The 27,045-nt window shown below is 52.0% G+C and overlaps 1 protein-coding gene across 47 annotated transcripts in view; it reads left to right on the top strand.

Moving 5' to 3' along the window:
- LOC110255319 (polyprenol dehydrogenase) overlaps window positions 1–27,045 on the top strand; it is a 339,610-nt gene that overhangs the window by 198,569 nt on the left and 113,996 nt on the right. For 2 of the 47 annotated variants that reach the window (XR_014834923.1, XR_014834925.1), the window contains exon 9: window positions 14,793–14,949. The exons of 32 other annotated variants lie outside the window; for them this stretch is intronic. The gene's annotated coding sequence lies outside the window, so the exon portion shown is untranslated. Of the gene's footprint in view, window positions 1–5,891; window positions 7,242–13,003; window positions 13,161–13,523; window positions 13,667–14,780; window positions 17,220–19,738; window positions 21,693–27,045 lie in introns of those variants that run through there. 13 more of the 47 variants (XR_014834902.1, XR_014834909.1, XR_014834892.1 and 10 more) reach the window with 13 other exon arrangements.

Genomic DNA, 27,045 nt, shown 5'->3' with positions numbered 1-27,045 from the left:
TGTTTTTTGCTTTTTTAAGTCGCACCTGTGGCATATGGAGGTTCCCAGGCTAAGGGTCCAATCGGAGCTGCAGCTGCCAGCCACAGCCACAGCCACAGCCACAGCAATGCCAGATCTGAGCCACGTCTGCGACCTACAGCATGGCTCATGGCAACACAGGATCCTGAACCCACTGAGCGAGGCCCGGGATTGAACCCATGGCCTCAGGGATACTAGGTGGGTGGGTTACCGCTGTGACACGACGGGAACTCCGTCAGTATTTTCAGTTTAGCCATTCGGATACAGGGGTTGTGACATCACGTGGTGGCTGCAGTTTGAATCGCTTCATATACTGTAGAGGCTTATAATGATTATTTTTTCAGTGATTATTTTTTAAATATAGATTCCTTTGGGAGAGTCTGGGAGTGTTTTTTACTTATTGAAGTAGAGTGGATTTATCATGTTGTATTCATTTCAGGTGCCCAGCACAGTGCTTCCGTGGTCCCTATGCATATGTATTCTTTTTCAGAGTCTTTTCCTTGTAGCTTATTACAAAGTATTGAATACAGTTCCGTGTGCTCTGCAGTGGGTCCTTGTGGCGTATCTATTTTGTTTATAATCGTGTGTATCTGTCCCTCCCAAACTCCTAATTTCTCTCTCCTCCCCTTTTATACCGATTCTAAGTCAACTCGATGCTCGGGGAGAGAAACCAGGCACAGAGAGAGAAAGTGGGCAGGTGGTTGCCGGGGGCTGGGGGAGGGGGCTTGGAGTGACCTCTGATGGGAACGGGGTCTCCTTTTGAAGGAATGCAAACGTTCTGGAACGAGATGGAAAGGGGCAGGCAAAGGACTGTACCACCCACGGCGCAGACTCTGCGTCTCCCAGAGGGGCCTGGTCCGCTCTCAGCCGCGTCCCAGAACGGTCGTCCCCGGCATGGCTGTGCTGTCACCGTGTCACTTGTGTGTAGCCTGTTACTTCTTTTCTGTAACCAGTTGGGACATGAGCTGCTCAGACACATTGGGACTGCACGAAGCCCGGATCCCCTCACCTGCACGCAGCAAAGCCTGTCTGCTGACCCCGGGAGGAGAGGGCAGGGTTTATTGCAGGTGCCGAGCAAGAACGGGCAGCTCGTGCTCAAAAGACCCGAACTTCCCCATGGCTTTCAGGGAAAGGTTTTTATTTATTGAACTATTTTATATTTTCTTTTTTTAGGTTTCAATTTTTTTACAGTTGGTTTACAGTGTTCTGTCAATTTCTGCTGTACAGCAAAGTGACCCAGTCATACGTACATACATATATACACACACACATACATTCTTTCAGGAAAAGGTTTTTGAAAGACAGAGCAGGGAGTGAAATGAATCTGACTAGTATCGATGAAGATGCGGGTTCGATCCCTGGCCTCGCTCAGTGGGTCCGGGATCTGGTGTTGCCGTGAGCTGTGCTGTAGGTCGCAGACACGGCTCGGATCCTGCATTGCTGTGGCTGTGGCGTAGGCTGGTGGCTACAGCTCGGATTAGCCCCCTAGCCTGGAAACCTCCATATGCCGTAGGTGCAGCCCTAAAAAGCAAAAACAATAAAAATAGATAAATAAGTAAATACAGGTGATCAGCTCATGGACTTTCTTCTGATGGTGGGTGGGGTGGAGTCAGTGTCACCCACCTTCTGGTTCCAGTGGGTCCCGGGTCTCCGTGCAGGTGGGCAGCACGCAGGTAACGTCTTCCAGCCTGGCGGGGGTTTCAGTGTCCGCAAAACACCTCCAGGCCACGGCTTGGACCTCCGTCGCTCACCCTCGAGGAAGAACAGAAGGTCCTCGACTTCGTCGAAGGCAAGACGGTGGCTCTGGGGCTGTCTTGACGGCTTTCCTTCGCTTCTGCACTTCCTCACATTTCAGATTCAATCTGCCCCTCGGAGCTCGGGGACAGCCTGGGAGGCGAAAGCCTGTCTACAGACGGCAGGCAGGCGGGGGACGTGGCGCCGTGCGGGGTCCCGTCCCGGCAAGGAGCTGGCGGTCCTGCTCGGTTGCAGCATCACTCACGAGACCCACGCGGACCTCAGAAGTGAGGCAGGAGCAGTCCCGGGCAGCCATTCAGTATCACTCGGGGGTCAGGGCACTTGACCCTGAGCGCTTGTCGCCGTCTGTGACACACTCGTGGTGGACGGGGGACCAGCTGTACCAGGTCACGTGGTGACCTGGAGAAGATGGGGAGTTGCAATGGTGCCCCCCCCCACCGCCCCGGGAGAACAGGTCTCCCCAAAGGGCTGGGGGTTCTGCGTTGCAGATACCTGCCTGCTCTATGTCTGTCTTCACCCTCGATTCTGACTACACACTGACCAGCCCCCCCAGCCTGGGGTGCACCGGCCTTAACGCCACACACGTTCCGCCGTGAACCTCAGTGGCCTTGTCATATGTCCTTCCTGAATACAAGTAGCATCTGCTGACCCCAGACTCCCCATCGGCTCCTTCCCTGGAGAGCCGCAGATCTGGGCTCTCTGTCTGTGAGTCTGCTTTTCTCTCTGCAGAGATGTTGATTTGTGTCCTGTTTTATTGATGTACTTATTTTGGTCTTTTCAGGGCCGCATCTGCTGCTCATGGGCAGACCCCAGGCAAGGGGTCGAATCGGAGCTGCAGGTGCCGGCTGACACCACAGCCACAGCAACGTGGGATCTGAGCCGTGACTCCAACCTACAGCATAGCTCGCGGCCACGCCGTGTCCTTAACCCACTGAGCAAGGCCAGGGATTGAGCCTGCATCCTCATGGGTACTAGCTGGGTTCATAACCCGCTGAGCCACAATGGGAACGCCCAAGAATGACTCTTAAAAAAAAAAAAAATCCTTGATGCAGGCTCTCTCCCTTCCCTCCACTCTCTCTCTCTTCCTCTCTCTCTCTGTCTCTGTGTCTCTCTGTCTTTGTCTCTGTATCTTTTTGTCCCTGTCTCTCTTTGTCTCTCTGTCTCTCTCTCTACTCTTGGTGTTTCTCTGTCTCTCTCTCTGTGTCTCCCTCTTTTGGTCTCTGTCTCTCTGTCTCTGTCTGTCTGTCTCTGTGTCTTTTTGTCCCTGTCTCTCCTTGTCTCTCTGTCTCTCTCTCTACTCTTGGTGTTTCTTTCTCTGTCTCTCTCTCTCTGTGTCTCCCTCTTTCGGTCTCTGTCTCTGTCTCTGTCTGTCTCTGTCTCTCCCTCTGCGGTCACATCCCCGTTCTCACCCTCGGTGGTTCATTTGCAATTCCTATTCATTTCTGAGCAGCTTCACCCTGATCTCTGCCGGTCCCTTGGAAATTAATTTAGTTTCCTGCCCAGGAGAGAGTGCTTCTGACTTTAAAGCGCCCGACGTGGCGGGGAGCGGGGAGGCCCTGGCCAAGGGCAGAGCCACGGCCACCAAGCCCTCGGAGCGCCCGCCCGCCCGCCCCCGCCCCCGGCTGGGCTGCAGCACACATTAGTCATTGATGCCCGAGCCGACGTGCTGGGCAGAGCGGGAGCTCTGTGCTTTGGAAATTCTGCAAGTCATGGTGGGTCTGTGCATTTGCCAGCGTGAAGGAGAAACTGGAGCACAAAGGAAAAGAATAAGGAGATGCCGTCCTTACCAGGCGATGCAAGGGCAGGCCGTGGAGGGGCAGCTGTGGAACCCATGTGCGCCCGTGCAGAACAGCACCTTAGCCTGGGTTTCTGCACGAGGGCCCCCAGTGAGGAGTTAAGACAGCTCGCTTTCCTCTCCCCTTGCGGTGCTGGGAGCAGACGCTTCTTACAATCTGAGGCCACCTGCAAGATGGATTTTTAAATGGTAGATTTTTGGAGTTCCTGTGGTGGCTCAGCGGGTTAAGAACCTGACAGACAGACAGACAGGTTATAGATAAATAATAGACGATGGATACATAGAAGATCATTCGATAAAGAGATACAGAGATAGATGATAGATGGACAGGTGGTAGATAATAACAGATGAAAGAGAGATGGTAGGCAGTGAACTCACTCAGTGGGTGAGGGATCTGGTGTTGCCGTGAGCTGCGGTGTAGGTCGCGGACGTGGCTTGGATCCCGCGTGGCTGTGGCTGTGGTATAGGCTGGCAGCTGCAGCTCCGATTGGACCCCTAGCCTGGGAACCTCCATATGCTGCAGGTGCAGCACACCCCCCCCCCAAAAAAAAGAAAAGAAAAATAAAATTTTTAATGAAAGATCAGGTCCTGCAAGGATGCGAGGTGACACTGGTCCTGGCCTCCCCGGGAGCAATGGCTTCCCTGGAGGCTGAGTGTTGCTACGCTCTGCTTTTGAGCCCCCGAGGCTGATTCAGAGGTGATTCTGTGCCAGAACCTGGAGCTTTGTGTTGGGGGGTGGGGAGTGGGGATGTGCCCCAGCCTGCTGTTTCTGCGCCAGAATTCCATCTCTTAAGACGCCTTCATCCTCTCCACTTGCGTTTCTCAGCCGGAGGACCCTGAAGGGGGGGTGTCTCATGCTCTGTGGGGGCCTGAGCCGTGTCCCTGGTGTCTACCCAGCACAGGCCAGGAGCCCCCTCCTCTGCTGTGACAGCCGGAAATTTCTCCAGACACTGTCAAGTCTCTACAGGGGGCAGAGGCTTCCTCAATTTCTAACCACTGTCGTTCATAGACAGACAGATAGACAGACACACAGACAAACAGGTTATAGATAAATAATAGATGATAGAAGCACGGATGATAGATAAAGAGATACAGAGATAGATGATAGGTGATTAATAGGTAGTTAGATGATAGGTGAATAATAGGTAATAGATAGGCAGACAGATAGATTGATCCAGGGATAGAGACACAGACACAGAGAGAGAGATGAGAGGTAGATGGAGATCCCTTGGTGGAAGATTGATAGAGGATTGGATTAGATAGATAATAAAGAAGAGGTGGGTAGACGATTGACAGGTTAGATGGGTAGGTGGGCAGATGGTTGGTTAGGTAACAGATGACGGATAGCAGGTAGATAATAGACCACAGGTAGACGTAAATCCACGAAGACGCGGATCGGAACCTCGACAGGGACACGAGCACTGACACTGAGACCGGAGGAGCGAGACGTGGTTTCTTAGGAGCAGAAGCAGGTGGAGAGGCTGACAGGGGTCACAGAAGGGGTGACGTTGAAGCCAAGCCCTCCCCGGTGGGAGGGGCGGTCCTGCCTATTCCCAGGGGACAGGAGCTCCACTGAGGGGGGACAGGCTGGGCAAAGCCCCGGGGCAGGGCTTGGCTTGGCGAATCCGGAAGCAAAGGGGACTGTGTCCCTGCAGCATCGCGAGCCCAAGTCCAGGAAGATGACCGGGTCAGGTTGAAGGACTCTCTCTGTCCACCCCGGGTCTAGGAATTCACCGTAAAGGGTATTCACTGGGTTAGGGAAGAACGGGGACTGGGTGGGCAGGCTGAGCCTGAGAGGGCAGGAAGAGGGCGCGACAGGTGCTTCGGGGAGAGACAGCATTGGTGCCCTGTGCAGAGCCCACCTCCGACCTCCCAGGCCACTGCTCCTGGCCACAGCCAGCAGGCACTGGGGGATGATGGTGTCACTGAGGGTCCTGTGTGGGCACCTTCCAGCTGCTGGGGGCACCTCACACGCAGGTGTTGGTTGCAGGCTCGAGGGTTTGGTGGCTGATGGCACCATCTGGCACCAGCACCGGGGCAGTGGGTTTTTGTCGCAGCCCCACATGGAAGAGCACAGCCCTTCTCAGCGACAACGGGGCGCGACTGCCTGGCACCCAAGGCCACAGCAGGGAGGGGGCAGAGGGGGTGGAGGACTGAAGGTGAGCCCTACATAGGAGGAGTGACTTGCTACCCTGAGTCCTGGATTTTGGTGGGGGCGGGGGGGCAGGTAGCCGAGGAACCGTCAGGGTGGATGGGTGGGCGACCGCCTTGGGCAGAAGGTAAGGGGCCGGCGTCCTCTTGACTCCTGTGGGGCTGGTCACAGGTCACCACCTCTCACTGACGTGGCCGAAGGTCGGCAGGTCCCAAGGCTCCCGGTGAACTTGAAAGAAGACGCATGTCCCCAAGCCACACCCTCGAAAGTCACCAGACAGTGGAGGTTGGAAGCAGGGGCTGGTTGGGATAAAAGGTGAATTTTATGGTAAATGTGGTGACTTTGAGGGAGTCCCAGTGTAGACACCTGGGCTTTATGTGTCCGCCGTCCCCAGGTGCTTCAGACTGTGTGTGTACACCACGTGTATAGGCATATGTGTGTGTGCGTGCACACATGTGTGCATAGTTCAAGTTGGGGCATGGGCATGAATGCCTTGTGCATTGAGTGGATGAACTTATGTTCCTGTGAGTGTGAACATGTGTGGGACTAAATGCATGTGTGCCAGTGGGCAGTGCGTGATGCATTTATTTGCACGTGTGCATGACTGTGTGTGCATGAGCAAATGCATGTGTGCAGGCGGGTGCTGCATGCGTGCGTGTGCATTCGTGCAGTGTACCGCAAGGTGCGTTATGTGCACACATGTTTGCATGCAGGTGCGAATGAGAGCCTGGCTGTGTGGATGCCTTGCACACGTATATGCAGGCATGTGTACGTTCCTGTCCTTGTGTGTGCACGCCTGTGTGCCTGGGCGTGCGTGGAGGTGGGCGAAGCAGAACTGCAAAGAGGACTTGGACTTGGACCCTGAGTCCGGGAGCTCGAGGGAGAGCACGGAAGGGGGAAGAGGGGCTGGAGAGGGAAGGGCGAGCATCCATGTGCACATGGAGACAGCTCCGAAGTCCGCTCGGTGAGCCGTGCGGGCAGAACGCGGGGAGCACAGCTGGCAAGGAGAGAGAGTGGGGTTTGGACCCAACCTGTGATGCCCTGGGTGGCCGGCCACAAACACCGGGTGGGCCTGGGCTGGGCGCCTGGGGTCAGAGGTGAAGGCGTTCCACAAAGGGTCTTCCTGAAACCTCAAAGTGCAGGGGTCCTTGCAGGGGACAGGGGGCGGTGGAGCGTGTGTGTGACGAGAAGACGCAGAAGCCACTATACAGGCACTTGGGCATATGGGGCAGCCGAGAACCGTCCAGCACCCTGGATACAGTCTGCGGTGAACCTGGGGTGAAGCCTTCAGGCACATTGTGGTGGGGGGATGGAGCCACTCTCTCGGGTGCTGCTCTTTCTATTTGGCGTCTGTCTTTGCCCTCGCGGGGTTCAGCCCTGCTCTGCCACGTAAAACCCATGTGTGTTCCCTGCCAGCAGGTGGCACTGAGTGTCCCCACTTTGTCACCCTGAGTTCCATTTTGGGGGAACTCACCAGGCACGTGCATGTCCCTAATTCTAGTTTACTCCTCAGAAGAAAAATATTTTGTTTTCTCCACTTCCCAGCTCCGAACTAAACCTTGGCATTGAAAATAAGAATGCAGGTTTGATCCCTGGCCTCGCTCAGTGGGTTAAGGATCCAGTGTTGCCGTGAGCCGGGAGAGCTAGGTATCAGGTGTCTGCGTGTTCAGAAATGACGAGTGTCATTGGTCCCCTCATCCTCTGGGCCCTTTGGGGAAGTATGTTTCCTGGATGATGGGCGGGAAGGCTGCGCTGGCCGTTTATGTTGTATTTTGTAAATGTGGAGAAGCTTTAACGCAGCTCAAAAAAAAAAAAAAAAAAAAAAAGAAAGAAAGAAAAAAAAGAGCCTCCCTCCAGTGTGTGCCCACGCGCATGTGCAATCGTGGTTGAACTTTTACATAAACATGCCTGCTTCATACACATAAGCATCTGATGAGAAAGGTTTAATTAAAAAAAAATTTTTTTTGGAGTTCCTGTCATGGCGCAGTGGTTAACGAATCTGACCAGGAACCATGAGGTTGCAGGTTCGATCCCTGCCCTTGCTCAGTGGGTTAAGGATCCGGCGTTGCCATGAGCTGTGGTGTAGGTTGCAGACGCGGCTCGGATCCCGCACTGCTGTGGCTGTGGTGTAGGCTGGCAGCTACAGCTCCGATTCGACCCCTAGCCTGGGAACCTCCATATGCCACGGGAGCGGCCCAAGAAATAGCAAAAAGACCAAAAAAAAAAAATTTTTTTTTTCTTGTGAGGGCTGCACCTGTGGCATATGAAAGTTCCCAGGCCAAGGGTCGAATCAGTGTGCCAGCTACCAGCCTCCTCCCCAGCCACGGCTACGCAGGATCCTCGACTCACTGAGCGAGGCCAGGGATCGAACCTGCATCCTTATGGATGTGAGTCAGATTCGTTTCCACTGAGCCACAATGGGAACTCCTGCAAAAGGTTTGATTGTACCCATGTTACAGAGGAAATAGAACTGCAGTGAGTGGGGGTGTTTCGCACACAGTCCTATGCAACCACTTCCCACAGAGCTTATATCATCTCTTCATTTTTATTTAAATGGTAACCGTTCACGAGGGATGCCGTCCACGGCAGTGATAAAATGAAATCAAAGCGTGCGATGGCATTGAACTTCTCAGCGTCTTTTTCCAAAAGGACCTCAAACATTGATGATCTTTTTAATTATATTATTATTATTAAACTCTAGTTGGCTAACAATGAGTTAGTTTCAGGTGTACAGCAAAGTGACGCGGTGATACATATGTATATATATATATATATGTATTCTTTTTCAGATTCTTTTCCCGGATAGGTTCTTAGAGTATTGAGTTGAGTTTCCGGTGCGGGACAGCCGATCCTTGTGGATTATCTGTTTTACATGCGATGGTGTGTGTATCTGTTAATCTCAACCTCCTAATTCTTGCCTCCCCCTTTCCCCGTGGGTACCGTAAGTTTGTTTTCTGTAAAGGGGCCGATTGTCAATATTTTAGGCTTTGCAGCCGAGGGATGTCCGTTTCAGGGGTTTCAGGAAAGCAGCGGGGACTCGGCTGTGTACCAGTAAAATTTGATTCACAAAGCATGCGGGGGCGGGGTGGGGAGGTGGCCCTCGGACCAGAGTTTGCAGATGTGCCCTTTTGCGGGTGGGGTGCTGCTCTGCCCCCACCCGCAGTCCCTTCGCGTGAACTCGGGGTACCCATTGCTGGCAGCGTTGTCCCTGCAGACGCAGGGCAGAGCGTGCAGGGGGGCGCACCCGGCTTGCGCCTCACTTGGGCCTGCGGTGTGGATGTGGGTCCCCGCCTGCTGCAGCCGGAGCTCCCCCAGGAGCCTGGGGGTGTCTGTCGCGACCACGCTCGGCCCCGCCCTCGCGCTTTCCTCCGCCTCCGCCCCTCCCGGGTGTTCTCAGGCGCATCCGCCAGCAGCAGGCAGACCTATAGGCTCGCTCTCAGAGCCTGTCCCCAGGTGACCGGTGGGAAGATTCCAGGACCCAGACTGACCGAAAGCAGTGCCAGTGGCGTCTTGACGCGGTTCCCGTCTCTGCGAGCTGCAGGTGTAACGAGTAAACTCTCTGCTCAGCGGAGCTGGGGCAAAGACACTGTGTGTCCTCCTGGGTCCTGGGACCCCCGTAGAACAATGACTGGAACGGGCTCAAAGGGGAGAAGTAGATCAGAATGCGGAGGTCGGGAGCTCCCGTTGTGGCTCAGCAGGTTAAGGACCCAACGTTTTATCCACGAGGAGGAGGGTTCAATCCCTGGCCTCGCTCAGTGGGTGAAGGATCCGCCGTTGCTGCAAGCTGCAGTGTGTAGGTCGCGGATGAGGCTTGGATCCAGTTTTGCTGCCGTTTTGCCGCAGCTCAGATTCAAGGTGTAGCCCGGAAATGCTATGTGCGGCAGGTGCATCTGTGAGAAGAAGATGAGGAGCCCTTTGGGGATGACTGGGGATGACCCGTGAAACCACCGCGGGGACGTGCAGGAAAGCGCCCTTGACCATGGAGGCAAAACTCATCTTCCAGCTCCCGTTCAGAGGGAGAGCCTGTCAGAACAAAACATGCCTCTACCTTTGGATTTTTTTTTGGTCTGTTTGTTTATTGATGTGTGGTTGGTTTACGTTTACACCTGGGAGCCTCTGGATTTTCCTGAGCTCTTTCTGTCCACAGGCACCAGCTCCACATGGCGCGTGGTCATTTTCATTTTTCCCAGAATTAAAGTGCAGAAGCAGTAATGCATCATTCCGGGAAGCTTCGATGCCCCTGGGAGGCAGGGAAGGAGCGATTTGGGGGCAGTGGGACATCTGCGTGACCCCCTCCCCCTCGGGGAGATGAATGAGTTTGGAGTCAATGGATGTGGATTTCGCTCCGTTGCTCTTCAGAAGCAGGACACCTGATGCCTGGAGGGACGTCTGGCAGCAGGTCCTGAGATGGTCACATAATCTATTAGTTTCTGTCCTGCTGCCAGCTCTGCTTTCCCCTGAACCCTCTCACCCTCTCGCAGCCCCTTCCTCACCCCCCAGCCCCCCCCCACCCCCGCCGAGGCTCCAGGCCAGGGAGGGAAAGGCAGGGAAGGCTGATGCATATGGGTAAGAATAACAGAGAAACAGGAGAGGCAGAACCTTGATGGACAGACCAGTCCAGGCACCATCTCTGCTCCGCAGGGAAGCTCAGGGAACACCACCTGGAGGACCTGGCAGAGGCCCCACCGTGATTCCTAAGGGCTGTGGGGAACTGGTCAGTGCAGCCGAGCCCAGCGCTCATGGCCTCTGACTGGACACAGCTTTGTCCATCCACCCCAGGGTATTTTACTGTCATTTTCTGTATCAGTCAGGGTTCTCCAGAGAAAGAGAACCAACACGAGATCAGATAGATAGACAGATAGATTGATAGATAGATGATAGATGCATAAATAAATTAGATGGTAGATAGAGATAGATACATAGTTACATAGATGATAGTTACATAGGTAGATAAGATAGGTGATAGGATAAATAGATATTGCGGGAAGCTAGGTGATTGACAGATTAGATAAATATTGAGATGATAGATACGTGATGGATAAATGAATAGAGAGAGATTGAGAGATGATAGGTGATTGATAGATGATTAGATAGATAATTTTATGAATTTGAGGAGTTCCCACTGTGGCTCAGGGGGACTGAACCTGACTAGTATCGATGAGGATGTGGGTTCGATCCCTGGCCTCACTCTGTGGGTTAAGGATCCAGCATTTCCATGAGCTGTGGTGTAGATCGCAGATGTGGCTCAGATCTTGTGTTCCTAGGGCTGTGCTGTAGGCCAGCAGCTGCAGCTCTGATTTGACTCCTAGCCTGGGAACTTCCATCTGCTGCAGGTGTGGCCCTAAAAAAGCAAAAAAAAAAAAAAAAAAGAGAGAGAGAGAGAGAATTTGACAGACATGATTGAAGGCGCCGGCCAGTCCAAAATGTTTAGGTTAGACCAGCAGGCTGAGACCCAGCACAGAGTAAATGCTGTAGTTTGAGTCTGAAGACTGTCTGGAGTGGGAATTCCTCCTTCTCAAGGGAACTGCAGTCTTTTGTTCCTGGGCCCTTCAACTGATTAGATGTGGCCCACCCACATGGGGGAGGCCGTCTACTTTACTTAACCCGATTTACGTAATTTAAATGTTCCTGATTTAAATGTTCACCTCATCTTAAGAACCCTGGAGTCCTCATGTGGCACAGCAGGTTATGGATGAGGCATTGTGACGGCAGCAGCTCGGGTTGCTGCCATGGCACAGGTTCAATCCCTCCATCAAGCTTCCTCGTGCTACAAGTGTGGCCAGAATACAAAAGCCATTGCAGCCACATCTAGACTAGGAGTAGAAAAGAGAAAAACTTGGTGCCACCCTGTAGCCTGTGACACCTAAAATTAACTGTTGAGCTTTTCTAAGTGTGCCCCAGGATTTAAAAAAAAAAATTAGGTTGCATGGGAGAAGAGAGAGTGACAGATACCTGAGACCTGAAAAAATCTTATGTCCTCCACAGTGTGGAAATGAAATAGCAAGACTAAAATTAGCCAGGGCTTAATTCCGTTTCTGTAAGTGTAGAATGATGTTTCCTGCAACGAAAGCAGTTTATCATTTTATTTATAATGCTCACACATAGTGACACAGAGTTCAAATGTAAAGATCCAGACACCCAATTAATTCTTATTGAAAGTCGTTCGTACAAAATGTGCTCAAAAATGTTTATAGCAAAAAAAGTATGAAATATATATATATATACTTATTTATTCTATACATGTATTGTGTGTGTGTGTGTGCGTGTGTGTGTGTGTGTGTATGCAGATACAGTGTACATACATGTGTTATGTGTATGGTAGTAATTTGAGTTGTATCCCCTAAAAGGAGAGAGAAATCCCATCTTCTAAGTGGTTGTACCCAGGAATGGGACCTTACCTGCAAACAGGGTCTTTGCAGGTGTGATGAAGTGAGGGGTCTGAGAGGAGGTCCTCCTGGATGAGGGGGGCCCTCCCTCCAAGGACAGTGTCCTCCTAAGAGACAGAAGCGGAGACCCAGACACACAGCAGAAGCCACATGAAGATGGAGGCAGAGCCGGGAGGGAGGCGGCCACCAGCCCAGGGCCACCTGGAGCCCCAGAAGCTGGAAGAGGTGGGAAGGACCCTCCCCTGGAGCCTCAGGAAGGATCCTGGCCCTGGGACCCCTTGACCTCAGACGTCTGGTCCCCAGGATGGGGGAGGGTGGATGCCTGTGGTCTTTAGCATCCCATTCTGTGGTCATTTATTGAAGACACCCTCGGAAGTGTGTGTGTGTGTGTGTGTGTGTGTGTGTGTGTGTACGTATATGTGTGTAAGGAACATTGGAGGAGTCAGAGAGGCTTCTGGTTGTGGGCAGGTTCCTGTTGGTGTCCAGGTCAGGACCTCAACCAGGAAGAAGCCCAGGTTAGGAGTCAAACCCAGGTCGAAACCCCGGCTCTGATGCTGAGCAGCCACATGGACTTGAGGGGGTTGCTTACGGTGAAAGTGGACCCCAGCTACGCCTGGGGTCTTGATTGGGTTGAACAAAGTAATGATTCATTTGTCGGAGCCCCTGAAGTTCAACTTGCAGAGAAGATGGATGTCAGATTGGCTGTTGGGCCAAGTCATCGAAATCATCCTGCAGAAAATGGAGAGAAGGCAACTTGTTTTTGAATAAGCAAATGACGCGATCAAGTCAGGAGTCCAGAAAAGCCATTTTCCCCTCCTTTCCCCGTTTCTCTATTGTGTACAAGAGGGGGGAACCAGCTCCGTGATGTAACCAGGTGATGGCTGATGGTTTTGTCAGATGGCAGATTCAACGACCTAAATGTCCATCGACCGAGGAATAGATAAGGAAGGTGTGGTCCGTAGGCACAATGGAATACTACTCAGCCATGAAAAAGAATGAAATCATGCCATTGGCAGCAACAGGAGCGGACCTAGAGATTCTCCTACTAAGTGAGGTACGTCAGACAAAGAGATGGTAACACTTATATGTGGAAGCTAAAAAAAATGATACAAGTGAACTGATCAATGACACAGAAACAGAGTCACAGACACAGAGAACAAACTTATGGTTACCAAAGGGGAAATGGGGTGGGGAGAAAATTAGGTTGGGACGGACAGATATACGCAGCCCGCCCTTGGCATTTCGTGTGCATGGAGCCCTACACCGCCTGGCCCTTTGTAGCTGGTTCCTTTCACTTAGCTCAGTGTTTTCAAGATTTATGTGCAACAAAGCCTGTATCTGCGCTTGGTCTGCTTTGATGGCTGGATAATATTCCCTTGCACGACGGGACCCCGTTCTGTTTATCCTCCCTTCCCAGGCTGGATGCTTGGTGTGTTTCCAAGTTTTCGGCTCTTGGGACAAACGCCACTGGGAAAATACGCATCCGAGGTGCTGTTTAAACAGCACCGGTGTTGTGTTCCTTGGGGTCAGTGCCGAAGAGTGCCGTGGCCGAGTCACCGGGTGAGTCTTCCTTTTCCTGTCGAAGCCCCAGCAATGTATTTCCCCACGTGGCAGTGCCAGTTTTCGTGTCTACCAGCAATGTCCGAAAATTCCCGTTTCTGTGAATTCGCCCCAGCACCCATGATGGCCTGTCCTTTAGGACACAGCTGTGCTGAGGGTGAGTCTCCCTGTGGGTTTCTTCGCATGTCCCGGCGACTGAGATGGTTGAACGTCTTTTCAGATGCTTCCTGGCGGCTCATTTTTTTGCCTAGAAAGGGAAACTCCAGGTTGCAGCAGAAACGTGGCTTCTAGTCTCCCCCTTGTCTGAATCGCAGCAGAGCACATCTGCTTAGCTGTCTCACGGCCTCTTCCGCTTCCTGTTTTAAGATAGTCCCTCGTGGGAGTTCCCGTTGTGGCTCAGAAGGTTAAGAACTTGACTAGCAGCCATGAGGATGTAGGTTCGATCCCTGGCCTTGCCTAGTGGGTTAAGGATCCACAGTGGCCGTGAGCTGTGATGTAGGTCACAGACACAGCTCAGATCCCACGTTGCTGTGGTGTAGACTGGCAGCTGCAGCTCCGATTCCACCCCTAGCCTGGGAACCTCCATATGCCACAAGTGTGGCCGTTTAAAAACAAAGACAAAACAACAACAAGAAAAAGAGATAGTCCCTCGTAACAAAGAGGTAACCCTGAAATGTGCCTGGAGGGTGTCTTAGCCCCAAGCCTCCATCAGCACCGAATATCCTACCCTACAAGCACCAGAGGCAAAAATAAAAAATCAAGGAAACAGGTAAAGAGGGTTGGAGTTCCAATTCTTACCTTACCTCTTAGCACAACTTTTTTTCTTTCTTTTTCCATTTCTTTCTGTCTTTTTTTTTTTTTTTTTTTCTTGGCCGCACCTGCATCATATAGAAGTTCCTATGCCAGGGACTGAATCTGAGCAGCAGCTGCAGCAACCCTAGATCCTTGAACCCCCAGCTCCGGGCCAGGGATCGAACCCACACCTCTGCAGCTATTCCAGCCTCTGCCGTCGGGTTCTTAACCCACGGTGCCAAGGCAGAAACGCCCCCATCCCACCTTTTTCTTTCTCATTCCCTTTTCTTTCTTTCTTCTCTATAAATATCTATAATTGAAGTCCGTGTTACAGAACTGAACACTCCCAAGGAAATTGTGTGCCCGTGTCACTGCAAAACGTGTGCTTCATGGAGCCAAGCTTCTGCAGATCTGAATGAGGAATGCACGGAGCATCCCTGGACCCCTGGATCCATTTCTTTGAGCTTAATTGCAAAAACCTTAAGAAGCACGTAAGTAGTCCTACACCCTGACCCAAATCCAGAGGAGGAGAGAGACTGAGGAAGGAGCCAGAACAACAGACTTGGGGATGCTCATGCTTCCCAAGTGCCCGTCTGCTTTTCTTCTCTCTCTCTCTCTTTGTTAAAATATACTCAATGTACAGTCTTGGGCCAATGTCTGTGGTACAGCCAAGTGCCCCAGTCATACATCTATACACATTCCCTTTCTCATACTCTCTCTTCCATCCTGGTCTCTCCCAAGAGACTGGACAGAGTTCCCTGTGCGGGACAGCAGGACCTCATGTCTGATCCATTCTCAGTGTCACAGTTTGCACCTACGGACCCCAAACTCCCCGTCCATCCCACTCCCTCCCCGGCCGCCTCGGCAACCACACATCTGTTCTCTCTGTGAGTCTGTGTCTGCTCTGTAGACAGGTTCATTGGTGCCATAGTTTAGCTTCCACATAGAAGTGATATCCTCTGGTATGTGTCCTTCTCTCTCTGGCTCACTGCACGTAGTACGAGAATCTCTCGTTGCACCCATGTTGCTGCAAATGGCATCAAAAAATGGGCAGAAGACCTAAATACTCATTTCTCCAAAGAAGATGTACGGATGGCCAGTAGGCACATGAAAAAACAAAAAACCACTCAGCATCACTCATCGTTAGAGAAGTGCACATCAAAACTACCATGAGGTACCACCTCACACCAGTCAGAATGGCCATCATTCATGAGTCTACAGATAACAAATGCTGGAGGGGGTGTGGAGAGAAGGGACCCCTCCTGCACTCTTGGTGGGAATGTCAGTTGGTGCAGTCGCTATGGAAACCACCCCCTTTTCTTATCTGGGAAACGGGAACTATAACTTGACTGACTCAGAGGAGTTTCTGGAAGATTCAAGTCTTCAGGGGTTCATCGAGCATCTAAGATAACATCTATAAATGAGACAGCGCCCTCCACCCCTGCCTCATGTTGCTTATGACTGGTGGGGGGTAATATCCAAAACGCCTAATTCTTACATCTTATTCTGCCATAATAATAACACAGATAAAGTGCCAGATGGTAGAAAAAAAAGCAAAAAGATCAGAGTTGGAGAAGCATGCATGCTGGGAGCAGGGTACCCTTAGACAGCATAGATGGAGCGGTCCAGCTTGGTCTTTTTTAGTGACACACTTCTGTAAAATTAAAAGAAAATGAAAATAAAGGATGCAGAACTCTTAGGTCCGTGAGAAGCACACAGACAGTTGAGCCTCCACATCTCTCGTCTGCCTTCACCATCTGCACTGTCATTTATTGCCATCGTCACAGCCACCACTGGAGCCGGCAGATGTAGACTCGAAGCGGCGGGCGGCTTGCTCAGATTTCCACCGTCCGGGAGGATAAGCCGGGAAAGGACCCCAGGAGGAAAGGGCTGCAGTGTCTGTGAGCTGGAGCGCTGGGAGTAGAACTGTTTCATCCTGTTCTGCGTGCAGAGCCCCCATCGTGGGGGGCACTGCCGTTCACCCTGTTCAGTCCAGGCAGGGGCTGGAAGAGCAGAAAGCCGCCAGAAATCAGCCGTGCATCTGATTTTGATTTCGGGCTGCTCGATCTGCTTCCTGGGGCTTCTGCTGCCTGAGCTCTGTGTCACCGTCCCCTCTCCCCTGAACGGGTGCGTCCAGAGCTCACTGCCTAAAGCCACCAGGCAGCTCCGAGGGCACAGAGTCACCTTGAGCAAAGTGCTCGAGGAAAAGGGACCTCTGGTTCCTGGTTGAGACTCGGATGTGGATTTCATTCTCCCCAGAGCCCGGCGACGCAGCTCAGTGGATCCGTTGGACACAGATGTTCAGGCACAAACCCGCTGCTCCTAAAACGGAGCTGGTGGTACCCGCCCCGTTGCGCTGCTGTGGGCGGCCACAGGCGTACCATGCCCGGCACATCACTGAGATGCCATGGTCCTTTGGTGCACGGCTGCTTAGTGTGATGAAATGAGGGCAGCTCTGACAGTCCTCCCGCACAGACTCCGCCTACGCACCGGAAAACTCAACAGACGGATGTCCCGTGTCCTCAGAACCACCCTGCCAGCAGCTTCGAGGATGCAATCCCTCCTGCACGTGCTTGGAAGGCGGTCCTGCACTAGGGTGCCAAGGACAGCCCCTCCCATGCCTTTCCACAAGATGCTTTGGATGCACGCGCCACCCTGTGGGTGCCGAGGCTCTGGCTTCGCGACGTGACGGCCGGCCAGATACCCAGTCGATGCAAGAAGCAATCCCAGGCCTGAGATGGAAGCAGCTATTACTCCAGGTGTGAGTACCTTCTTCTGACGTATAACCTGCGGATGGCGGTTACGTGGCGTTCTTTTTATTATTACTGGTTCCACGGCGGTAAACTAACCTAGCGTAGGATTTGCCGTCTTAACCATGGGTTTTAGATGGACATATAGCAGAGGTGTCCTGTGGTGTCAATGCAGATGATTCAGGTATGCACACAGAAACACGCACCCAGCCTCGTCTGGGTTAGCCCAGAAGACGGGTCGTGCTCCCTGTGCCAGACAGCAGGTCCCTGCGAACTGGCTATTCCATATTCCTCAGTGGGCATATGCCAGCCCAAGCCTCACCATTGTTTAAATTAAAATATAGTTGATTTACAGGGTTGTGCCCATTTCTGTGGCACAGTACAGTGACCCAGTCATGCATATGTATACATTTCCTTTCTTATAGACTCTTCCATCCTGGTCTATCCCAGGAGACTGGCTAGAGTTCCCTGCGCTGGACAGTAGGACCCCACAGCTTACCCATTCTCAGTGTCATGGTTTGAGTCTACGAACCCCAAACTCCCCATCCATCCCTCCCCTTCCCCCTTGGCAACCACACGGCTGTCTTCCACGTCTGTGAGTCTGTTTCTGTTCTGTAGGTAGAATCATCTGTGCCACATTTTAGATTCCACATAGAAGTGGTCTCATATGGTGTTTGTCTTTCTCTTGCTTCACTCACTTCGCTGAAGTTGAGAATTTCTCGTTGCATCCCTGTGGCTGCACATGGCATGATTTCGTTCTTTTTTATGGCTGAGTAGTATTCCTTTGAAAGCGATGCAATTTTTATTCATCGGTTTTACCTCTACAAGAACAGGAGAAAAAAGAGACAGCTGGTGACTCACCATTTCTAAGAGGAGGGGACATGCCACGCCATGCAGGGTTACACGGGGCAGCTCCGGGGTGGGTCAGGAGGCAGGTGGAAGGGGAACAAGACAAGCACCTGTACTGCAGTTTCTGCAGGAGGGAACAGGTGAGGCAGGGGAGCAGGCTTACGGGGGGCTGGTGTGACATATCCAGCCGGTCCTGAGGTGCAGGGCTGTTCTAGTTGCTGGCACCTGGCCCTGGGGCAGGGGGACGAGGGAAGGTGCACGGTGGCCCAGACTAGGGGAGCCCCACAGAGGAGATGAGGGGCTCTGCCTGGGTCAGTGGGCATTTGAAAGGTGAGTCCTTGGCTCTCTCTAGGAACGGGGCCACCCCTAGGAAGTCAGCAAGAACCCCATGAGGTCAAAGCATCAGAAACACCGAAACCGGAAAGTGCATTACAATAGCACTCGTCTCCTGTCAAAAGACACGTGGGTGATTCCCCCTTTTTCCCTTTTTTAAAAATTTTATTGAAGTATGGTTGATTCTTTTTTCTTTTTCTTTTCTTTTCTTTTTACGGTCCTACCCACAGAATATGGAAGTTCCCAGGCTAGGGTTTGAACCCGAGCTGCAGCTGCTGGTCTACACCACAGCCACAGCAATACCAGATCCAAGCCGTATCTGTGACCTACAGCACAGTTCATGGCCATGCTGGATCCTTAACCCATTGAGCGAGGCCAGGGATCGAACCCGCATCCTCACGGACACTATGTTGGGTTCTTAACCCACGGAGCCACGACAGGAACTCTGATTCTTTCTGCTTTCAAGGAGATGCCGGGCTGGGGGACGGAGTGGGGAAGACGGTGCCCCAAGTTGTGGGAAAATCATGTCTTCCTGCAGCAGGTGGATCTGGATCTGTGCTTCGATGGAGAGGCGAGTCTGCTTTCTAGGAACACCCCTTTTCCAGGAGTTGTAGGCAAGCAGGGTTGTGACGCACACCCGCGCCTGCTTCATGGTTGGTCTTGCGTGGCAGGGCCATGTCCTGAATCGGTGCTCAGCAGCTCCACGTTGCCAGGCTGGTGGCGAGTCGGCAGGATGCTCAGGCAGGACCGGTGTCTCCTGCAGACATGGACCCCGTCTGGCTCAGATGGATGGAGGCCGAGGAGGCGGGGGAACCGGTATAACGTGTCTCCTGCCTTTGAGGGGACAGCTGCGCCCGGAACTCACCCCCGCCCAACCACAGCTTCCCGGCCCCCAGCGCAGTGGACGGGCTGCTGGTCATAAAGCCACGCGTCATGAACTCATAAATCCTGGGCTTCCTGGTCCAGGTGTGGGCAGACCCTGTAAGGAGGCGACACCATCACTTTCTCTATAGGATCCGCCTGGCATTTAACGCCTTGTCCTCAAGCACCCAGGTGTGGAGGCGTCAGGGAATGGCGGGGGTGCGGCTGTGAGGGAAGGCCAGGCAGAGAAATGTTGGGTTGCCAGAGAGGAAGGAGGGGGCGCGTCCACCTGCATGGCTCTGTCCATCGTCACCCCACAGAGATCCTGCTTGGGGACGGAGGCAGAGAAGGAGGTCAGGGCGGAGAGCTGGGGACGCCAGAGCCTCCATGGGCGGCAGGAGCAGGGCATCACGTCCCAGCACGTCAGCGCCCACGTGCCCGCCCGGGGTGGCCGCTCGCCTCTGCTCACGCACCTGTCTCCTTCCAGGACCTAGACGCCTGCACCTGTCTCCTTCCCGGACCTAGACGCCTGGGCCTGGAGCGGGGGTTCTCCTGGAAGATGCCCGGATTCCCCGCAGGGGTGGGGGCCTTGAAGCTTTACCCCCTCGGGGAGGAGAAGCAATGCACGGCCACAGTGAGGTCCTCCCATGAGACGCCCAGGGTTCTCAGGACCCAGGGGGACCAGGGGGTGGAGCCTCCCCAGACAGCGAGGGGGACGTTCACAGAAATGAGACGAAAGCTCCAGAAAGTGAACAGGATGGGAGAACCCCCAAGTCTCGTCCCCCGGATGGGTGAGGAGGAGGGAGCGGTAAATGAGGCAGAAATCACACTGGAAGAAGATATGGAGAAACATGCCCGTGTTTTATTTAGCCTGAGATTTTACTTTTTAGGGCCCCACCTGCAGCATGTGGAAGGTTCCAGGCTAGGGGCTGCACAGGAGCTGCAGCTGCCAGCCTACGGCACAGCCACAGCAACGTGGGATCCGAGCCCAGTCTGTGACCTACCCCACAGCTCACAGCCACACCAGATCCTTAACCCATGGAGCGAGGCCAGGGATCGAACCTGCATCCTCATGGAGACCCTTCGGGTCTTTTACCCGCTGAGCCACAACACGAAGTGTTCTGATAGCAGCTTCAGGTAATGAATAGGAGCTCCGATGCTATGTTTGTTCCTTTAAAGGACTCAGCTAATCCCACACCTGTCGCGCCTGCTCCCCTGTGGGCAATGCCGCCCTTTTCTGGTATGGATCCTCCTTGGGTTCCCTGGGCACAGATTTTTATTATTCCTTTGCACAGAGGGGGAAGGAGCTTTTCTCACTTCTCCTGTGACTTTTCTTGCCCATGGAGAGGTTTGTACAGACGTCTGTGGAGAAAACCGCTAGACAGGTGCCTTGGAGCTGGATGTGTCATGCGCCTCTGCCAAGGACAGCGGCTTCGCCATCACGAGCCATGACGTCTTCCCGAGAGTGGCCCGAGGCTCATGTTCACCTCCTCAGCCTTCTCTTGCTGCACCAGATCCGTGTCCCGCCTTCGTGCCCCGCCTTATATTCTTGGGGGCTTGGCAACATGGGCACTGCCATCTCTCAGCCCATGAACTGTCCCCAGCAGCCAAACTGTGTGGCTGATGGATACTGACCGCCTTTCCCTGGGGTGACTGCTTGATCCTGAGTGAACCTGACACAGTGTGGCTGCCGTAGGAAGCTTGGCGTGCCCCGTGTTGGCAGCAGAAGAGAAGAGCCACACCAACACGTGGATAAAAAGGAATCATAGACCTCACTGCTTATCCATTCTCAGTGTCAGGGTTTGCATCTACGAGCCCCAAACTCCCCGTCCATCCCACTCCCTCCCCCTCCCCCTTGGCAACCACACGTCTGTGCTCTGTGTCTGCGAGTCTGTTTCTGTTTTGCAGAGAGGTTCGTCTGTGCCATAGTTTTTAATTTATATTTTTTACATTAAAGTATAGTTGATTTACAGTGTTCTGTCAGTTTCTGCTGCACAGCAGAGTGACCCTGTCACACATGTACATACATTCTTTTTCTCGTATTCTCTTCCATCACGGTCTATCCCAGGAGACCGGATAGAGTTCCCTGGGCTGGACAGCAGGACCTCATGGCTTATCCATTGTCCATGTCCTAGTTTGCATCTACGAACCCCAAACTCCCCGTCCGTCCCCTCCCTCCCCCTCCCCCTTGGCAACCCCAAGTCTGTTCTCTGTGTCTCTGAGTCTGTTTCTGTTCTGTAGACAGGTTCATTTGTGCCGCATTTTAGGTCCCACACAGAAGCGATAACCTATGGGTTTTTTTTTTTTTTATCTTTCTCTTTGACTGATTTCCCTTAATTTGAGAACCTGTAAGTGCTCTATGCTGTACAGCAGAAATGGACTCGACTCTGTACATCAACGATCCCTTAATAAAAAATAAATCTAACTCCAATAAAAAAAAAGAAGAAGAAGAAGAAGAAGAATTTGAGAGGTGGATGGGAGAGCCTCCCATTTCTGTTGAGATGAAAAGCTTCCTGAAAGGCTCTCTCGGGGGGCTTGGGTTGGGGTGTCCCTTTCCACGACCAGGTACAAGACGGAAGGAGTTCTACGTTCTCTGCGGTCGTTGAGAGACTCCCTGGCTGAGGGAGGGAGAGGAGGCAGCTGTCTGTCCACAGCAATATTGTGAGGTCTTCCCGTGGCCCGGATGCTGGGAAATAGACCGCAAAGTAGATGCACCTGGACGTCCACCTCACCTGCCTGGACGTCCATGAAGGGGGAAGGGCCAGGCTGGCTTTTGGTGATAGTCTGCCGAGGTCCTGCATGTCCTCTGTCCCCACATGACCAGGGGCCCCAGCAGGTGGATCGTCATCTAATCCTGACAAGGACGAGAAACATGTGGTTAAGGTGGAGTGATACAATAGCCAGGACATGGAAACAACCCAAATGTCCATCAACAGATGATTGGATGAGGAAGATGTGGTATATACACACAGTGGAATACTACGCAGCCATAAAAAAGAATGACATAATGCCATTTGCAGCAACATGGATGGAACTAGAGACTCTCATACTGAGTGAAATGAGTCAGAAAAACAAAGACAAATACCATGATAGCACTTATAACTGGAATCTAATATCCAGCACAAATGAACATCTCCTCAGAAAAGAAAATCATGGACTTGGAGAATAGACTTGTGGCCACCCCAGGAGGGGGAGGGAGTGGGAGGGATCGGGAGCTTGGGGTTATCAGATACAACTTGGAATGGATTTATAAGGAGAGCCTGCTGAATAGCATTGAGAACTATGTCTAGATACTCATGTTGCAACAGAACAAAGCGTGGGGGAAAAAATGTATACATGTAAGTGTAACTTGGTCCCCATGCTGTACAGTGGGGGAAAATTTTAAAAAATGATGGAGTGATGGATACTTTTAGAAATGTGCCCTTGAGCTTCAGATTTTAGGCTAATTGGGGGAAAAAAAGGATAGACTGGTTTATGTGGGGACCGGACTTGGCGAGGGCAGTTGTAATGTGCTCCGGGGTGGGGGGAAGGAGTGTCTACACAAGAGAGTTTCCTGAGTGTGTAGACAGCTGTGTGGTTGTGACCCTGCAGTGAACACTTGTCATAAAATTGGGTCTCTGCCCATCTCTCTGGCCATCTCCCACCTTGGGCATCAGACCAGAAAGTCTGAAAGGTTTCGCCCAAATGATTTAAAGCAGTGTGGCTGGGAGTTCCCTTGGTGGCTCAGGAGGTTAAGAACCCAACTAGGATCCATGAAGATGCAGGTTCCATCCCTGGCCTCACTCACTGCCACAAGCGGTGGTGTAGGTCACAGATGCAGCTTGGATCCGGCGTGGCGGTGGCGGTGGTGTCGGCTGGCAACTGAACTCCGATTCGACCCCTAACCTGGGAACGTCCAGATACCGCGGATGCAGCCTGAAAAAGAAAAGAGAAATCAAAAGGAAGGAAGAAAAACAGATGATCTCAGATATTCTTGCATGCAGCTCTCTGGGGTTGGAATCAGAGCAACCCACGAGCGTCGGGGATCGCAGCATGACTCCTAAAAGCCACAAAGGAACCTCTCCTGCTGTGTCTGTTGCCGTTCAGGAATCCGATCCCTTTTGCAGAGTCCACCAGCAACACGTGGCCGTCCTCATTGCAAAGGGCCCTGAGAGCTCAGCTCCTTGGTCGTTTGCACTGTCTACTGCTATGAGAATGGATATGATATTCTATAGGTATGAACACGAGACTCCGAGGGTCGGGGTTGCACCCGACTCATTCACGTTCATTATCCAAATGCTTGATTTTTCCATGGAACGTTCTGGGCTGTGTTGGCAGAAACTGACAGCTCCGGCTCTCTGCACACCCAGAGTAACTGGATTCACTGGATTCCCGCGTATTCGATCCCAGGCACGTTTCCATCTGCCTCCGGGAGACGTGAGCCAGGTTCGGTTCATCTGAGCTTGGGGAGGTCCCCCAGGCTTCAGTTTCACCATGACAGGCAGACTCCAGGTTTGCTCTCAGCATAGACCGTGGCACCCACTGGGTGAGGACGGGAGGGTCAGTTTCACTGGCGTGATTCTCAGGCAGCCTTGTTTTCTGTCCTAACAAGTTCCTATGGGAGAGATGCCAAGCCCTGTCTCAAATGCCATCCTGAACACACAGGGATGCTATCTCTCTCTCCCTTTCCTGATCTTTGCAGACTCTCCCGAATTTGTAAATACCGATTTCTTTTTTGCTTCCTTCCTTTCTTTTTCTGAATTTTTTTGGCCACCCCGCAGCATATGGAGTTCCCAGGCCAGGGATCACACCCAAGCTGCAGTCACAACCTAAGCTCCCACTGAGGTAACGCCAGATCCTTAACCCACTGTGCCAGGGCTGGGGATCGAACCTGTGTCCCAGCGCTCCCAAGATACCGCCGATCCTGTGGCGCCACAGCAGGACCTCCAGGTTTAATTCTTTTTTTAATTTGTTTATTATAGTATAGTGTTGTGTCAATTCCTGCTGTACAGCATAGTGGCCCAGATATACATCCTTTTCCTCGTGTAATTTTCCCTCATGGTCAAGTCCAAGAGACTGGTTAGAGTTCCCTGTGCTGGACTGCAGGACCTCATGGCTGATCCATTCTCAGTGTCATAGTTTGCATCTACGAACCCCAAACTCCCCATCCAGCCCGCTCCCCCCGCTCCCCCTTGGCAACCACACGTCTGTTCTCCATGTCTGTGAGTCAGTTTCTGTTCTGTAGAGAGGTTCGTTTGTGTGCCGTATTTTAGATTCCACAGAAAAGTGATATCCTATGGTATTTGTCCTCTCTGTCTGACTTACCTCACTGAGGATGAGAATCTCTAGGTGTATCCATGTGGCTGCAAATGGCATGATTTCGTTCTTTTTTATGGCTGAGTAATATTCCGTTGTGTATATGGACCACGTCTTCGTACTCCTTTTTTTAGGGTTTATTGAAGTTGAGTTGATTTATAAGGTGGTGGTTGTCTCTGCTGTACAACAGAGTGACTCCGTGATCCATGCACACACATCCACTGTCTTTCAGATTCTTTTCCCTTATAGATTATCACAGGGTACTGGGTAGAGTTCCCTGTGCTCGACAGCCGGTCCCCGTTGGCCAGTCTACATAACCATTTAAGGACAAAGGAAGGCGGGCCCCTCTCCCCTTCCTTTCCAGTTCCACCATTATTCCAGCACGTGAGTTCTGGTTGTTCTGTTAATTCCGAATGCACAGGTCACAGAGATTGCGTCCCAACAGCTCAAATCCCTGATCGAATCTTTTTAAAATTTATTTTTAAATTAAATTATCATTGATTTACAGGTTTGTGATAATTCTTACTGTACAGCACAGTGGCCCCGTCATACATATACATACATTCCCTTTCTCATATTCTCTTCCATCCTGGTCTGTCCCAAGAGATTGGATAGAGTTGCCTGTGCTGGACAGCAGGACCTCATGGCTAATCCGTTCTAGTTTGCATCCACTTGAATCTTTTTCTGCAACAGAGGTCAGAGCCTGTGTGTGTCCCAAAGTCCCTGTATGTTGGCATCCTAGACTCTCTGCTGGTCACACGTTTAGATATTATAGTGGAGAGTGACTGTACGTATTCCTTTTACTCCATTACTGTATTGAAAGTGGGCTCCTAGAGATTGTCATCCTCAGTGAAGTCAGACAGAGAATGACAAACACCACGTGATGTCACTTCTATGTGGCATCTAAAATGTAGCGCAAATGAACCGGTCTACAGAACAGAAGCAGACTCGCAGACGTGCAGAACAGACATGCGGTTGCCAAGGGGGAGGGAGTGGGATGGACGGGGAGGTTAGGGTGAGTAGATGCAAACTAGGACATTGAGAATGGATCAGCAGTGAGGTCCTGCTGTCCAGCACAGGAAACTCTGTCCAGCCTCTTGGGAGAGACCAGGATGGAAGATCGTATGAGAAACAGAAGGTAAATATATGTCTGACTGGGTCACTTTGCTGTGCAGCAGAAATGGACACAACACTGTAAATCGACTATCTTCCAATAAAAATAAAATTAAGTGAAGAAAGACGGTTAGCAAATGGAATTCCGTGATACATAAAAGGACAAAACCTCATGCATGTCCAGCTCCATGGTTTCCTAAACTGCAGAACTATGACCATGGGGACAAGGGGACCCACTGACCACTCGAGCGCAGTTGCTGAGCAATTTTTTTCTAAAAAGTATTTCGGGAGTTCCTATGGTGGCTCAGTGGTAACCAGCCCGACTAGTATGCATGAGGACTCAGGTTCGATCCCTGGCCTCGCTCAGTGGGTTAAGGATCCGGTGTTGCCATGAGCTCTGGTGTAGGTCACAGTTGCAGCTTAGACCCTGCATTGCTGTGGCTGTGGTGTAGACCTGCAGCTACAGCTCTGATTGGACCTCGAGCCTGGGAACCTCCATCTGTCGCGGGTGGGGCCCTAAAAAAATATACAACTCCCCCCCCGAATTTCAGAAGAGATGGGTTGTGTTCAGGGTGGAATGGCCATAGACTATAAAAAGTGCTTCATGCTCTTTTACCTGTTTAAGAGCTCAGCATGTGAGGCGTTAATTTTTTCATTATTCATTTCGAAAAATAAATAAGCGAAAGTGTTCACAACAAAAAAAGTAAGCTAGTCAAAAATGGCCGGTTCTTTCCTGTGGCCGCATCACAGGCTTTGCCATCATCGGTAAGGCTGGATGATGGAAGGGGGCACTTCCCCGGGGACGCTGAATTTCCCCCAACACGTCTTCGTGGCTACTTATGTTCTCAGTAAAACTCTCTCTCTCTCTTATTCACATAATACTTTTAATTACAACATCGACACCTGGCTCTGCTGCTCATGCATTCTCTCCATTTATTCTGTCTTTTTTTTTTCCTTTTTAGGGCTGCACCTGCGTCATACGGAGGTTCCCAGTCTAGGGGTCCATCAGAGCTGTAGGTGCGGGTCTACACCACAGCCACAGCAACACAGGATCCCAGCTGCATCTGCCACCTACACCACATGTCGCAGCAACACTGGATCCTTAAACCGCTGAGCAAGGCCAGAGGTCAAACTGCATCGTCATGGACACGAGTTGGGTTCATAACCCACTGAGCCACACGGGGAACTCCCCCGTTTACTCTATCTTAAGAACACAATGATTTCTTCAGAGGACACCCACGATCGGAGCCCCCACGATGACTGAGCGTGAGCGACTTTGAACCTCCCATGGACGTCGCGTTCCTTTACTCACTCACCTTTGGAAATCACTCTGGTGCTTTGGTTTCTCTGTTGCTCTTCTGCTGTGAGCGGTTCTTTGCAAGGGTC

The sequence above is a fragment of the Sus scrofa genome, chromosome X, assembly GCF_054392235.1.
Source record: "Sus scrofa isolate SSC_HxYL_T2T_F1_AM1 chromosome X, Sscrofa_HxYL_maternal_Yorkshire_Landrace_v2.0, whole genome shotgun sequence".
Lineage (NCBI taxonomy): Eukaryota > Metazoa > Chordata > Mammalia > Artiodactyla > Suidae > Sus > Sus scrofa.
This window is presented reverse-complemented; position numbering and strand designations above follow the sequence as displayed.